At 41.2% G+C, this 16,641-nt stretch overlaps 1 pseudogene; it reads left to right on the forward strand.

Moving 5' to 3' along the window:
* Positions 1-201: 201 nt before the first annotated feature.
* On the forward strand, positions 202-319 carry LOC126177186 (5S ribosomal RNA; annotated as a pseudogene).
* The last annotated feature ends 16,322 nt before the right edge of the window (positions 320-16,641 follow it).

The raw sequence follows: 16,641 nt of genomic DNA on the forward strand, positions 1-16,641 counted from the left end.
TGGCCAACCTAGCAAGTAAGCCCAGAGCCATTTACCTTGTAAGGTAAATGGCCTGCTCTGGCCATTCTAACGTCACTGTCTACATGGAGGGGTCTCTCAGAGATCTCTAGTTAACCTGCGAGGCAGAAAAGAACGCCATGAGCCTACCGTCTCCTCTAGAGTTTTACTCAAAAAAATTTAAAGAACCTATTAGGTAAGAAAGCCAACGGCCTCGCCGCAGTGGTAACACCGGTTCCCGTCAGATCACCGAAGTTAAGCGCTGTCGGGTTGGGCTAGTAATTGGATGGGTGACCATCCGGTCTACCGAGCGCTGTTGGCAAGCGGGGTGCACTCAGCCCTTGTGAGGCAAACTGAGGAGCTACCTGATTGAGAAGTAGCGGCTCCGGTCTCGGAAACTGACATGAGGCCGGGAGAGCGGTGTGCTGACCACGGTGTCCGGACAGTTGCCACGCAGGACATTTGCCACGCCGGACATTTGCCACGGTTTTACCTGCTCCGAAGGGTCGGGGCGGGTCCCTTGTCTCCCCCCCCCTCTCCTCCCCCTCCTCCTCCTCACCTGCCCACCCAGTTTGCTTTTGAAGTTCCTAACGCGACCACCAGTATGGAAGTTATTACAACGAACAAGGGCAGGCCTCCTGCTCATTACAAAGGTTAGGCGTATCTTAAACAGAGGGAATCTAAAGAAGGTGTTGTTACGTGGATGTGCTTACGCCGAAAAGCGGATCATTGCAAGGGAAAGCTGCTTTAGAGGAATGGAGAAGTGTTGAGCGTATTAGAACATCTCTATGGACCACCTGACGATGCAGCACTGAAAGTGAGAAAGCAAGTGGAAACTACACAGTTGTCGGAGATATACGTGGATGAAATGGGAAATCTACCTAATAAATTTTATGACTTTGTTACAGTGATGCCTAATCCAGAATCTATGCGTCGTCGATGGAGTCAAGTGTGGGGGAGCTAACAAGAGCATAAGAACTTTTATGAAATTGATCTTCATGAAGATTTATTAAAAATGGGAGATGGCAGTAGTTTTCTACTGGAAGACGATAGATTAGAGGTGAGAATAATGATTTTTAGCGGAAGCAAAGGAAAAGAAATTTTAAAAACATGTTCCCATTTTTTTATGGATGGAACATTTACGACATGCAGCAAGCAGCTTGCACAGATCTACACAAGTTGTAAGTAGGCTGTTTATATTTTCTTATTGGCAACGTTACGTAGCGCTCTGTATGAAAATCACTGGCTGTGCTGTGTGCAGTCTGTGGCTAGTTTGCATTGTTGTCTGCCATTGTAGTGTTAGGCAGCGGCAGCTGGATGTGAACAGCGCGTAGCGTTGCGCAGTTGGAGGTGAGCCGCCAGCAGTGGTGGATGTGGGGAGAGAGATGGCGGAGTTTTGTAATTTGTCATGAACTGCTATATATATTATGACTATTAAGGTAAATACATTGTTTGTTCTCTATTAATATCTTTCATTTGCTAACTATCCCTATCAGTAGTTAGTGCCTTCTGTAGTTTGAATCTTTTATTTAGCTGGCAGTAGTGGCGCTCGCTGTATTGCAGTAGTTCGAGTAACGAAGATTTTTGTGAGGTAAGTGATTTGTGAAAGGTATAGGTTAAAGTTAGTCAGGGCCATTGTTTTGTAGGGATTATTGAAAGTCAGATTGCGTTGCGCTAAAAATATTGTGTGTCACTTTAGTGAATGTTTGAGTACGTTCAGTTTTGCTCAGCTGTTTGAAAAGCAAATAGTGTAAGAGGTTTATCAGCACAGTCGTGTATAATTGTTAAAAGGGGAAGTTTCAAAGTCTACGGACTTAGGAGGCCTGATTAAAGAAACAAACGCCGGTCGCGGTGGTCTAGCGGTTCTGGCGCTGCAGTCCGGAACCGCGGGACTGCTACGGTCGCAGGTTCGAATCCTGCCTCGGGCATGGGTGTGTGTGATGTCCTTAGGTTAGTTAGGTTTAAGTAGTTCTAAGTTCTAGGGGACTTATGACCTAAGCTGTTGAGTCCCATAGTGCTCAGAGCCATTTGAACCATTTGAAAGAAACAAACATTCTTCCTACTGTATTTGCACTGCTCCCTAATAAGAAGAAAGACACATATGTTCGTCTGTTTAGTCTGATAAAACAGGCAGTCTCTGAGTGGTGTCGTAAATAAGTAAAGGTGAACTTTGAGGCAGCTGCGATATCGGCCATTCGTCAAGTTTTTCCCACAACTGAAATACATGGATTCTATTTCCATATGAAGAAGAGCTTATGGAGAAGAATTCGAGTTCTCGGTCTAACTGAGGAGTACCGCTAGAACGAGGATGTAAGACTTCACGTCAGCATGTGTGCAGCGCTGGCAGTTGTAAAACCGGAGGACGTAAGCAATGGATGGATTGTGATTCATGCAGAAGCTCCTGATAACGGAAGGTTCTCTCAATTTTTTGACTACTTTGTGGATAACTGGCTAGAGAATGAGTATATCGTAATAGAAATGTGGGACTGTTACGGAAAAAGGCACCCAACGACGAATGCTGTTGAAGGGTGGCACAACAAAATTAATAGCATTATTGGAAACCCTCACCCTAAAATCAACTATTTGGCGGACTGCTTGAAAAAGGAAGCAGAGCTCACAAACTGCATGTACATGAAATTGGATATGAATCTTGAAGCTAAGAAGAGGAAGAAATACTTAAAGCTGGACAACAGGATAGATAGAATCGTAAAGAATTATGAAGAGACTGGCAACATGAGGCCGCGCTTGAAAGCCATTGCCCATATTCAGAAACTGGACTAAAATACGTTAAAAATAATGTATTAAAAACTATGAAGACTACTGAGTCCTCGCATGTTACTGACATAAAATTATTAAAACATTGAAGCAGCATTATCGGAGCTAATATTAAGTTGTAATTGTAAATAGAGTGTACATTAGTTCAGCGTGTTTAGGCTGATTTTACACACGCCAGAATGGTAGATGGTTATTTATCATTTTCATGGTCCAAAGCCTGTGAAAAGTGTGATGCGAATCAGCCTTTAATGTAAAAATTAAAAAGTGTTCCAAGTCTCACAAAAGTATCCCTATTGTTAAGATAACTTTTTTCTACCTTCCAATATTATGGCCATACTATTAAATAAGTGTGAGTTCTAAAATAATTTTCTGAAGCTTCAGAATCCTAACTATCACCTAAAATATCATGGTTTGTTAAACTGATAGCATACGCTTTCGTAAAAGAAAATGGGAACTGAACCTTTGAATTGCACCTAAAATTGACATCCCGAAACTGATCTGATGCTAAGGTTGATAATTTTGGCACCTCAAATATTTTTTATTTAAGGTTAGCTGCAAACATTTATAGTAGATGTAAATCTACTTAAGTACATTTAGATATAGTCCTTTAAAAAATAAAATTTCTTACTAAATTGTTGATTATCTTTAAACAGGTCAGTAAAAGCAAGGACCTTACTACTGAAAATTAATTGTTACTAAAGAACATCAGAAACAAATGTATTAGACCTACTTTTCTTATACATTAGAGACTTCTTGAAAAGATATTTGATCATTTTCTCTGTCACTGACAGTGTAATTTCAGCTGCTTTGCAACACCAGAGATATCTACTTCTAAATTATGTTTGCAGCTCTTCTCATTTCGAATTCTGGAATATTTACTTCGTCTTCTTTGGTGGAGGAACTTCGGAAAATGCATTTACTAACAGCACTTTAGTGGCTGTCATCAGTAACATTACCGTCGCTGTCGCGCTGTAAAGGTACTTACTGAGCCTTTCCGCTGGTTTACTTAACATGGGACCAGTATCTCTTTGGATTTTCCGACACATTTCTAGAGCGAGTTTCGTTGTGGAAACTAGTAAATGCATTTAGCATTGAAATCCGCACCAAATTTCGATCCTCAGTAAAACTTCACCAATCTTGGAGATTTTGCGTTCGTCTAAATTATACGTGGCTTTTGCGGTGCTCCCGCAACAGCGTTCTGTGTACCATGGGGGATCAGTTCCGTCTCTTATTAATTTATTTGGTATGAATATCTCGAGTGCTGTTGATACTATTTCTTTGAACTTAAGCCACATATGGTCTTTATTTACATAATTTGGAAGGATTGGAGACTATCTCTTAGAAAGACGTCACCCGAATTTTTAGCTGCTTTTTTAAATAGATATATTTCGCGTTTAGTTTTGGTGAATTTCTTTGTTACGGAAGTAAGCCTCTGTACGACTGCGTGTTCACTAATCCCTGTATCCGTCGTGATGCTCAGGATTATTTGTGGCTAAGAAGTCAAGTGTGTTTTCGTAACCATTTACAATTTGAATGGTACCGTCAACTAATTGTTAAAAATAATTTAAAAAAAACATTTAGAAAAATTACGGAAGTTGTTTTCTATTTACAATAGGGTATGAAAATGTATTTTTGTCAACGTGCGAAAGGTAGATTGAAGTAACTGCCAACTATAATTGTATGAGTAGGGTACCTATTTGTGATGAGACAAATTTTCTTACCTTTGAACTGTTCAGCAACTGTTTCATCTGAGACAGGGGGTCGGTAAAAGGAGCCAGTTATTAATTTACTCCGGTTGTCGAATATAACCTCTGCCCATACTAAGTCACAGGAACTATCTGCTTCAAAGTCGATTGTGAGCTTACATTATTTTTCCTCAAGTTGTCCTTGTTTCTGTTGTAGTGCAAATAAATACAATTACGGCTTTTCCCTCCAGAACCTAAGATGCTTTCTCTGTGACCCTGTAAATACCAGAGCTAAACAATGTAGAACAACAACGTACGTTACAAGCGTAGCATTCTGCATTACTTCATTTCCTTATTTCTAACATTTTAAAACTGTAAGTCGACTTTAGATGACATGTCAATCTTATGTGTTCTTATCTATATTTAGTGAACGTGTTTTCAGTTATGTTTTGAACATTGTCCCGCTACACTTCATTAACTAATGTTTTTAGAGAGTAAATTAATATGGAGTATGTCGTTCTTCTTTTCAAACATTCACAAACCCATTTATTCTTACCCTATTGTCTTCTGGGTATGCAATTGTAGTAATTAAAGTAGGCACAAATGCAGTGATATAAAAGAAATGATTAGCGTACATTTGCATTCCCGTTTCATCGTTGCTTTCTTGTTGCTCCCATGCCGATGGACTGTTTCTATCGCTATCAGTAAGCGTGAAAAGAAGCTACCGTACAGACAGAGGAATCTATATTTATACTTGGCAGAACTAATTACATACTGACATAATCGTCGGTATTACTTTCGTTTCCCAAAAGTTATAAATATTTCGATTTCGGAAAAGAAGCTCTGTATTTGGCCAAGATGTCGAAGAAGAAGGTCCCTTACGTACTGGTTGTATCGAGTAAGATGTGGAGACGGCGGTTTGAAAGCGGACAGAGGTAGTGTGGGGAAGGGCGTCCCATACCTGAGGGATCGCTACTCAAGCTACCTGGCGAAGGGGCAAGTGTGGCAAATGTCCGGCGTGGTAAATGTCCGGTGTGACAAATGTCCGGCATTCCTGACCACATGCCCCTACCTATTCGCATCCGGTGACCCCTGTGGGCTGAGGAAGACACGGCGGCCGGTCGGTGCCGTTGGACTTCATGGGAGGAGTAAGTAAGCATTAGGTAAGAAAGTTTAATTCTCTCACACCTCATAGCTTAATTCTTCAGCTTCACAATGAACTGCCTATTATTTTGCTTTTGTGATGCTGTGGTATTTTGAAATTAAGTAAGTTACTGCAATAAATTTGAATAGTTTACAGTGAAAAATAGGAATCGCTGCAAGCTGGCGTATGGTGCATGTTAGGTCATACATTCCTGCATGTTAAATTCAGCTAACATACTGAACTTTTGCTACGGTCGCAGGTTCGAATCCTGCCTCGGGCATGGGTGTGTGTGATGTCCTTAGGTTATATCGGTTTAAGTAGTTCTAAGTTCTAGGGGACTTATGACCTAAGATGTTGAGTCCCATAGTGCTCAGAGCCATTTGAAGCATACTGAACTTTTATTCAAACTTAGGAAGAGATGTATATCTCTCTTCATTCTCGAGCAAATGAACTGTACATACCGCACTTCATTCCACTCGCATACCTAAGCGATGAAACGAGAACGAAATATTAAATATTCGTAACATCCCTCATATCCTGTAAACAGTTTGAGACACAGTAACAAGATTCTGGCAAGTGATAGCACGCAAAGAGGAGAGAATATTGTCGTACGCTTACTATGCAGAGCTAACGGCCTTGCCGCAGTGGTTCCCGTCAGATCACCAAAGTTACGCGCTGTCGGGCTGGGCTAGCACTTGGATGGGTGACCATCCGGTCTGCAAGGCGCTGTTGGCAAGCGGGGTGCACTCAGTCCTTGTGAGGCAAACTGAGGAGCTACTTGATACAGAAGTAGCGGCTCCGGTCTCGGAAACTGACATACGGCCGGGAGAGCGGTGTGCTGACCACATGCCCCTCTATGTCCGCATCCAGTGACGCCTATGGACTGAGGATGACACGGCGGCCGGGAGGAGTTTTTTTTTTTACTATGCAGAACTTCCTTATCTAGCGTGATATATAGGTAACCACAGATTTATTCAGCGAAATAATGTAAATTTTAAGGTCTGCAGCAGCTGTTGAAACGAGAACTGCTATGGCCTTTGCAATTAAAGGGGAAAATATGACACTTCTATTTTTAAGCTGAGAATGGGCTTCTTCGTAAACTATTGACCCGTCTTGCCCTGACTTACTTGTTTAGTAATTATTTTGCCATTGCAGCTTCATTAGAACATTAGGATCACGTATTTTTGTAAACTCTGCTGTGTTTCGCCAAAAGAAGCAAATTTCAACATTGTTGTTGTTGTGGTCTTCAGTCCTGAGACTGGTTTGATGCAGCTCTCCATGCTACTCTATCCTGTGCAAGCTTCTTCATCTTCCAGTACCTACTGCAACCTACATCCTTCTGAATCTGCTTAGTGTATTCATCTCTTGGTCTCCCCCTACGATTTTTACCTTCCACGCTGCCCTCCAATACTAAATTGGTGATCCCTTGATGCCTCAGAATATGTCCTACCAACCGATCCCTTCTTCTGGTCAAGTTGTGCCACAAACTTCTCTTCTCCCCAATCCTATTCAATACTTCCTCATTAGTTATGTGATCTACCCATCTAATCTTCAGCATTCTTCTGTAGCACCACATTTCGAAAGCTTCTATTCTCTTCTTGTCCAAACTATTTACCGTCCATGTTTCACTTCCATACATGGCTACATTCCATACAAATACTTTCAGAAATGACTTCCTGACACTTAAATTTATACTCGATGTTACCAAATTTCTCTTCTTCAGAAACGCTTTCCTTGCCATTGCCAGTCTACACTTTATATCCTCTCTACTTCGACCATCATCAGTTATTTTGCTCCCCAAATAGCAAAACTCCTTTACTACTTTAAGTGTCTCATTTCCTAATCTAATTCCCTCAGCATCACCCGACTTAATTCGACTACATTCCATTATCCTCGTTTTGCTTTTGTTGATGTTCATCTTATATCCTCCTTTCAAGACACTGTCCATTCCGTTCAACTGCACTTCCAGGTCCTTTGCTGTCTCTGACAGAATTACAATGTCATCGGCAAACCTCAAGGTTTTTATTTCTTCTCCATGGATTTTAATACCTACTCCGAATTTTTCTTTTGTTTCCTTTACTGCTTGCTCGATATACAGATTGAATAACATCGGGGAGAGGCTACAACCCTGTCTTACTCCCTTCCCAACCACTGCTTCCCTTTCATGTCCCTCGACTCTTATAACTGCCATCTGGTTTCTATACAAATTTCAACATGACAACACGAAAAGTGTAGGTGATACTCAAAACACTTTTCTGAAGGAAAAAAAGAAGTAGGAAGCTGGGCGAAAATAAATCACCACTTCTGTTGGAATTTCAGCGGGCTAGTACATTTTACATTATAAGGAATGAGGAGGCTCTCCACTGAATCGGTGAAGAAAGGAACATACGGAGGACGCTGACAAGAAGAAGGGACACGATGGTAGGACATGTGTTAAGTCGTCAGGGAATGACCTCCAGAGTACCAGAGGGGGCTGTAGAGGGTAAAAACTGAAGGCGACGACTGAGATGGAATACATCCAACAAATAATTGAGGCCGGAGAGTGGAGGTGTTTGCTACTCTGAGATGAAGAGGTTGAAAAGCGTCAAGCTATTTAGGCTGGTCACTCTTCATTTGTCTTGAAATACTGATTCGATGTAACACAATTAAACTTACGGAGATCGTGCAAATACATTTTTCTCGTGTTGTAAAAAAGTTTAATGACAATTTTAAGGGGCGATTTCCCTTCCTTTTCTTTACTGCACTACAGTTAAATTAATGCCGCTGTTGTAATGATTTCTGTGGGTGAACTTTCAAGCTGTGGCATGCTGCAATTTGTGGGATAGAACATTCAGAGTGAAACGTAAGTGAAACAGAACCCCACAGACAAGGGACAAGGTAATCTGAGGATTGACCAGTGGCTTACATAGGTAATAACATACGAATTATCCGCTTGAAAGAGGACGACCAAATACTAGCCCAGCAGCGCCATCATAGTACAGCAGTGTCTCTGAAAGAGTGTGAATAAAGGTAGCAGCCACATTAAAAGGCAAGGCCCAGAGAGGGAATGGTTTTTTTATGCCCTGTTAGAGAAAGGTGGCTTGAAAGCTATTGATCTGCAGCGAAGAATTCTGCAAAGCAGTGGACAGCAATAGAGTCTATGTCAAGGAATCAATCCCGAAGGTGGTCATATCTGAGTGATCCTAAAATACCGGGTGATGGAAAAGTCAGTATAAATTTGAAAACTGAATAAATCATGGAATAAGAGAGATACAAATTGACACACATGCTTGGAATGACATGGGGTTTTATTAGAACCAAAAAAAAAAAAACAAAGTTCAATAAATGTCCGACAGATGGCGCTTCATCTGATCAGAATAGCAATAATTAGCATAACAATGTAAGACAAAGCAAAGATGATATTCTTTACAGAAAATGCTCAATATGTCCATCATTCATCAACAATGGCTGTAGTCGAGGAATAATGTTGTGAACAACACTGTAAGGCATGTCCGGAGCTATGGTGAGGCATTGGCGTCGCATGTTGCCTTTCAGCATCCCTAGAGATGTCGGTCGATCACGATACACCTGCGACTTCAGGTAACCCCAAAGCCAATAATCGCACGGACTGAGGTCTGCGGACCTGGAAGGCCAGGCATGACGAAAGTGGCGGCTGAGCACACGATCATCACCAAACGACGCGCGCAAGAGATCTTTCACGCGTCTAGCAATACTTTGTTGTTTTTTTTTTTTGTTCTAATAAAACCCCATGTCATTCCAAGCATGTGTGTCAATTTTTACCTCTCTATCTACATTATTCCGTGGTTTATTAAGTTTTCAAATTTATACTGACTTTTTGATCACCCGGTACATGTAAACATGACTAAAAAATTTGTAGCTTTAGGTGATTGGTAGGTTGTCGCCAGGGAATTAAGTTAATGTTTTCTCTTAATTCTTTTCCCATAGCAAGAGGAAATCACGTGAGCAGCTAAAAGAGAACCATTGGTTGGTGGCTGTAGAGTGACATCAGTGTGATTTAGTGTTTAAGTTGATCTTTTTTTCGAGATTGGAGGAAAAAAAGTGAGGATACCGGATATGACGTTTTGCCAGTTTGGGGTGGAAGATTTTTAACAACAAAACAATTACGCCATTGTCAGAGAAAATGCAACTTTTAAATGGTTGGTGGACGAAGTTTTCCGGGCACTAAACGCAGACAAACTACGGGCTAACCTCTAAAAAATAGTGCTAGGGTTTCGGGTGCTAGGTGTGAAGAGACTCACTGGCTTCTGAGACAGTAGAAGGCAGATGGCGAGGCTCTCAACCGAGACGGCAGGCTTGAAGGCAGTTGCTCTCTGCAGTGGAGACTGATGGAGTCCAGTGTTAAGAATTCACAGCAGACCACATCTCGGTGCACGTCTGATGGCACCAGCCGCGCCACCAGCGGTCTGCTCATGTTGCATCAACGAGTACAATGAGCTCGTGGAGGTGGGTTCTGTCTGTGCAACTGAGTAAATGGCAGTTTGTTTTTTGGCATATGCGTTTCGTTTCTTTTATTTGTGAAGCATCTTCAGTGGTCTGTAACACAAGTTTCTTTTTAGACATACAATAACTGTTGTATGTAGTAGTTACATTCCGTTACTGTGTTACATTTTCTCACATTTTTCTCTTGTTTTTCCGATCAGAAACAACTTTTGTAGCACGTATATCGTGATGTTAAATCATGGTTTGGTGTTGCGATTTACAGCGCTGTTAGTCCGTATCAGTCCGTGGAAATCTGGATATTTGTGGTAATCTCTTATGGGACCAAACTGCTGAGGTCATCGGTCCCTATATCAGTCCGTATGTGTGGTCCTGGAGATGTGTTCATTCGGTCCTCATGCTCCAGCTGGCCGATTTCCAGCGTTTCTTCACTCACATTCTCACAATTATTATAACACATCACTTGCACTTATTATTTTGTGGTCTGTATCCGTGTGTTTACAGAGTGTAGTGTTGCTAACTGTCGTTATGTGTATATCTTCCGGCTTTTGTTGGTGTTGTTTGTGTGGTTTGATATTTTTCATTTGTTTCGCCCGCGCGTGTGCGTGTGTATTTTGTTATATGTAACTCCTTGTGAGAGCAGTTCTTTCTTAGTGAGTGGATATTTGTGCGTGCGTGTGTGTGTGTGTGTGTGTGTGTGTGTGTGTGTGTGTGTGTGTGTGTGTTGAGAGAGAGAGAGAGAGAGAGAGAGAGAGAGAGAGAGAACGAGAAAGAGGGGGAGGAAGATTCATTAATTATATACTCTGGCTATATTTCAGATTCCTGTTTGCTATTGTTTTTGTGGCTAATATGATCATGGAGTTTTTGCTTGTATCTGATTTGGTCGTTAATTACTTACTTTTTCATTCTAAGGGCTTTTTGTATGTGAATGTTTTCTTGTAATGACAGGAGATTTTTGTTGTGATTGTTCACTCTAATAATTTTCTTATCTTCTTGCATGTTGGATGGTTCATGTCTATGCTTTGTGAGGTGTTCATCTGGAGACGAGCGGCAGGAATTTCAAAACTAGGTATAAAGAACATATAAGAAGCTGGAAGTATGTAAATAGCTGTTCTGTCTTCTCTAAACATCTGAACATCTCATAAAACATGGATATGAACCATCCAACATTGAACAAGACAATGAAAATAGTTAGAGTGAACTATCACAACAAAAAAACTCCTGTCTTTACATGGAAACTTTCACATACAAAGATCCCAAGCAATGAAAAGGAAAATAATAAATGACCAAATCAGTACAAGCAATAACTCCATGGTCATGTTAGCCACAAAACCCATAGTACACAGCAATCTGAAACATAGCCAAAGTATATAATTAATATTCTTCCCCCCTCGCTTCTTTCTCTTTTCTCTCTCTCTCTTCTCTGTCCCTCCCTCTCTCTCTCTCTCTCTCTGTCTTCCTATACCTCTCTATCTCTCTCTCTCTCTCTCTCTCTCTCTCTCTCTCTCTCACACACACACACACACACACACATATTAAAAAAAAAAAAAGAAACTGCTCTCACAAGGAACGACACACAACAAAACACACACACTTGCACACAAAACAACGAAAAATATAAAACCACACAAACAAAGGACGTAAGATAAACACACAGTGCCAGTTGACCAACACTGCACTCTGCAAACACACACATATAGATACTAAAATGGAAAGTTCAAGTGATGTTTTATAATAAATGTAGGTGAAAAAACGTCGGAAATCGACCAGCAGGAGCATTAGAACCTAATGAACACATCTCCTGGACCACAATATGAAGTAGTATAGATTAAGAACACTGGCAATCGTAACATTAAAAGATAATTTAACATCACAACATTCGTGCTACAAAAGTTGTTTCTAACCTGGAAAGAAGCGAAAAACGTAACAAAATGTAACATAGTAACAAACTGTGATTTCTATGTAATACATTTATCATACGTATAAAAAGAAACGTGTATTACAGGCCAGTGAAGACGCTTCACAAATAAAAGAAAAGAAACGCATATGGCAAAAAACAAACTGCCTTTCATCTTGTTGCATGGACAGAACACACTTCCATTAATTTTGAAGCAACTAATGAATGACGGGTAACCAAAAAAGTGAAGAGTATAATGAGATTAACTTGCAGTAACGACACATCAATATGAATGAAGTTCGGTATTCAACACCATCTTTGGATTAGCCTTCCCATGTTCGACAGTACTGTCACAGTAGCATGGAAAACGTCAGTTCCTCTTTTGAGCCACACAGTCACTGCCATTAATGCGCGGGCACGTTGTTGGAAATTCATTAGGAAAGGGAAATGGTGTTTAGAAAATTACAATTCCCCACTAGTTAACTTTGCCAACAGTTACTTGAATTATCTCAGTTTCATCTCAATCAATGTTTATATTCGCACCAAGTAATTTCATGTTACGCCTTTTCCATTTTTTGCGCATTTAAACTTGTATAAACTCAGAGTCTTGCAATTCATGCGTTTGATTAAAGTAGTTAGCAAACCCTCTATCACGCGCGAAGTTTATGAATAAAAGAATTGTGAATACTCAAACTTACGATGACTGCTAGGCCTGCAAATTTCTGGAGCGCACATTGAATCCAGCAATTATTCGGGTGGATGTTAAATCAGATTATTTTTAATAGGCTTGAGGTTTCACAAGGTTAGAGCGGGTGAGGAATCCATAGCGGGCAGCGACAACATAGTGAGAAGACTGATGACTCAAAAAAAAAGTGTATTTTTAATAATGAATGGCTGCTACTGCAACTTACCAAAAGGATTTTATTTCTACATCTCAATATTTAGAGAAATTTGAAAGCAATTCACAACACAGTGTGTACTACCTTTTAGTAGCAAACCCATCTTCGCTACTGATCAGTTGAAAATTCATGCTGGCTGAGAGAAACAGATATACAAGAAGATTGGCTGTCAACATGTCGTGTTGGCGTCTCAAGAAACACATCACTGGTCCTTGTTTCATTGATAGGAAGCTAAATAGCCAACAGTATCTACAGTTCCTAAAAAATATGCTGCTGCAATTATTTGAAGATATTGCGCTACAAATAATGTGGTAGCAACATGACGGATGTCCTGTCCACACTGCACAGATACTTGCAGACCTACATAACAGAACAGCAGGAGATAGTTCGATCGGGTGTTCAGGAAACACACACTCACCAAACTTCAGACCTCTGAATTTTTCTTTGTGATGAGAATTAAAATAACAGGTCTACCAGTAAACACGAATGATCCTCGAAGATATGAAATGCCATAGAACACGGGCCTGTGCATCAGTATTGCCTGTTCGGAATTGCTTATAGCAAGTATCAGTCCTTAAGGCCAACATATTCAGTGCTTGATATGGCGTGAAAATAGAAACATGAGCCACACCTAAGTAACGGGTTTGCTTACTTGTGGTACAGTACTGACTGGTGTTTGTGAGCTCTCTTCTCCTACTGCGGGACTGTGGTCTACGGCACTGTTACCTTGTTACTATCTGATCAAGTTACACGCATAGTATGTCGTTTGAGACCTCTTTGTAGACTCTCCCAGTGCCACAGAAAAATTACACAATTTAATTTAAAATTTAAGTGGGTGCTACAAACGTTAAAAATTACTTGCATACGTCAGTAGATTCTCGATATCGTCCACTGTAACTTAGCGAAAACGGCACCTCTAATATTTACCAGTAGTCTCACTGTATGTTTACTTAACAACAACATATATGCGTTATTTCTTACCTGTCTTTTTGTTCTTGTTCGATATGACATACGATAATGCTGTAAACATTTCAACAGTTCCATATAAACTAAAATGAACGCTCTTTCCTTATTTCTCGCACTCATTTTTCAAGAACGTACTTAATAATATAAAAAATTTTTAATGAATTATGACAGTCAGAAACGACAAGAAGCATTGCAGAGAAGTTCAGTGACAGCAGTCCAACGAATCTCGTGAGCAGCTGGCAGGCTAATTCTCAATCATTTCCACAGACCACACGGAACCTGTCTTGTTCTGCAGTATATTTCAGAAGTTTCTCATCCCCTCAGCAGTATACAGGGTACTCTATTGATAGTGACCGGGCCAAATATCTCACGAAATAAGCATCAAACGAAGAAACTACAAAGAACGAAACTCGTCTAGCTTGAAGGGGGAAATCAGATGGCGCTATATTTGGCCCGCTAGATGGCGCTGACATAGGTCAAACGGCTATCAACTGCGTTTTTTAAATAGAAACCCACATTTTTTATTACATATTCGTGTAGTACGTAAAGAAATATGAATGTTTCAGTTGGACCACTTGTTCCGCTTTGTGATGGATGGCGCTGTAATAGTCACAAATGTGTAAGTAAGTGGGATCACGTAACATTCCAACAGTGCGGACGGTATTTGCTTCGTGATATATTACCCGTGTTAAAATGGACCGTTTACCAACTGCGGAAGGGGTCGAGATCGTGTTTATGTATGGCTATTGTGATCAAAATGCCCAACGGGCGTGTGCTATGTATGCTGCACGGTATCCTGGACGACATCATCCAAGTGTCCGGACCGTTCGCCGGATGGTTACGTTATTTAAGGAAACAGGAAGTGTTCAGCCACATGTGAAACGTCAACCACGACCTGCAACAAATGATGATGCCCAAGTAGGTGTTTTAGCTGCTGTCGCGGATAATCCGCACATCAGTAGCAGACAAATTGCGCGAGAATCGGAATTGTCAAAAACGTCGGTGTTGAGAATGCTACATTAACATCGCTTGCATCCTTACAATATTTCCATGCACCAGGAATTGCATGGCACCCACTTTGAACGTCGTGTACAGTTCTGCTACTGGGCACAAGAGAAATTACGTGACGATGACAGATTTTTTGCACGCTTTCTATATAGCGACGAAGCGTCATTCACCAACAGCGGTATCGTAAACCGGCATAATATGCACTATTGGGCAACGGAAAATCCACGATGGCTGCGACAAGTGGATCATCAGCGACCTTGGTGGATTAATGTGTGGTGCGGCATTATGGGAGGAAGGATAATTGGCCCCCATTTTATCGATGGCAATGTATGCAATGATGTAATGTATGCTGTTTTCCCATGTAAAAAAAAGTGGTCCAACTAAAACATTCATATTTCTTTACATACTACAAGCATATGTAATAAAAATAGGGGTTCCTATTTTAAAAAAACGCAGTTGATAACTGTTTGACGTATGGCAGCGCCATCTAGCGGGCCAACCATAGCGCCACTTGGTTTCCCCCTTCAAGCTAGACAAGTTTCGTTCTTTGTAGTTTCTTTCTTTGACGCTTATTTCGTGAGATATTTGGCCCGGTCACGATCAATGGACCACCCTGTATATGAATTGTATCAGCATCACCTACTAACTTAAAACATGTTCGATATCATTGCGCAACCCGCACTATTGTGCCATAATACTGACCGCAGCGGCCGTTTAGCGCCATTACACAGTATGTATGTTGTAGGTGACAGTATTTGTATTTACGTTTCTTATGTCCGCTATGGGCACAGTATTTAGTAAACTGCGCTTATAATTCAAGCCACAGTACCTCCGCGGCGGAAGTGTTCGGAAAGGGCAGCAGTGCCTGGCGCTCAGAAAGAGCACCAATGCCTATTTGCGAGTTTCTTGCAGGAAGTGAAGGCTGCAGTCTGGAGGGGCGCCTTTCAACCGCTTCTTCTCGGCGGGCGGTCCTCTGACTGCATAACAAAACGCCGGCCGAACAATAAGTCCATAAAACGGAGCGCGCGCGCCGATTGTCTGCTCAATGGGCACGATTATTTTATTGACACCTATTGGGTGTCGGCAGGCTCTCGTATAATGCGGCCATTATTTTTACGTAACTTTCTTTTCTCAGAGAGAGAAGGGGCCGACTGCATAACAACTTCCGCGTTTAATTGAAGCTGACATTGCGAAATCTAGAACTGAGTCTAGCCAGCAGCGAATGCCCGGACGAGAGCCTTTAGGTTACCAGTGCGACTTTCACGCCCGTAGCTTGCACGGTATCTTCTGGAACGTATCTCTGTTGTTCGATTGCTGCGGTCGGAAAGGCGTGTCCTACATTCTTTTAACGGAGGTCTCCAGTTAGTTGTTATTGTTAGTCGATCCCCGACAGAAAGGGTATATTTTGTGTTCTTATCGAATCGGAATGTTCTAGCTATAAACGGGGAGTGAAAATAGCGCTGACAATAAACTTTTTGGTACGACCGGATTCAGTCGATCGACTGAAGGTGCAATAGTCGAACTGCAATATTGACGGCTGATCTCCGTTATTTGTTTGTCGTTACAGCTTATCGCCAATATTCTTTAAGTTGTGCACTGAAGAAAAAATGAGGACGGAAGAAAAGATACAGCAGAGGAACAGAAGAACAACGGGAGAATTAGCACTGATTAGATGGACGTATGACGAAGTTCTTCTGATAAACAATAAGGAAGACATGGAAAACTTTACGAATAGAATGGACAAGAACTTAACGGAGATTATTGCTTGTGATTAAACGAAACTAAGACGAAAGCAGTGCAATAGAAGCACAA

Source organism: Schistocerca cancellata, chromosome 3 (genome assembly GCF_023864275.1).
Source record: "Schistocerca cancellata isolate TAMUIC-IGC-003103 chromosome 3, iqSchCanc2.1, whole genome shotgun sequence".
NCBI lineage: Eukaryota > Metazoa > Arthropoda > Insecta > Orthoptera > Acrididae > Schistocerca > Schistocerca cancellata.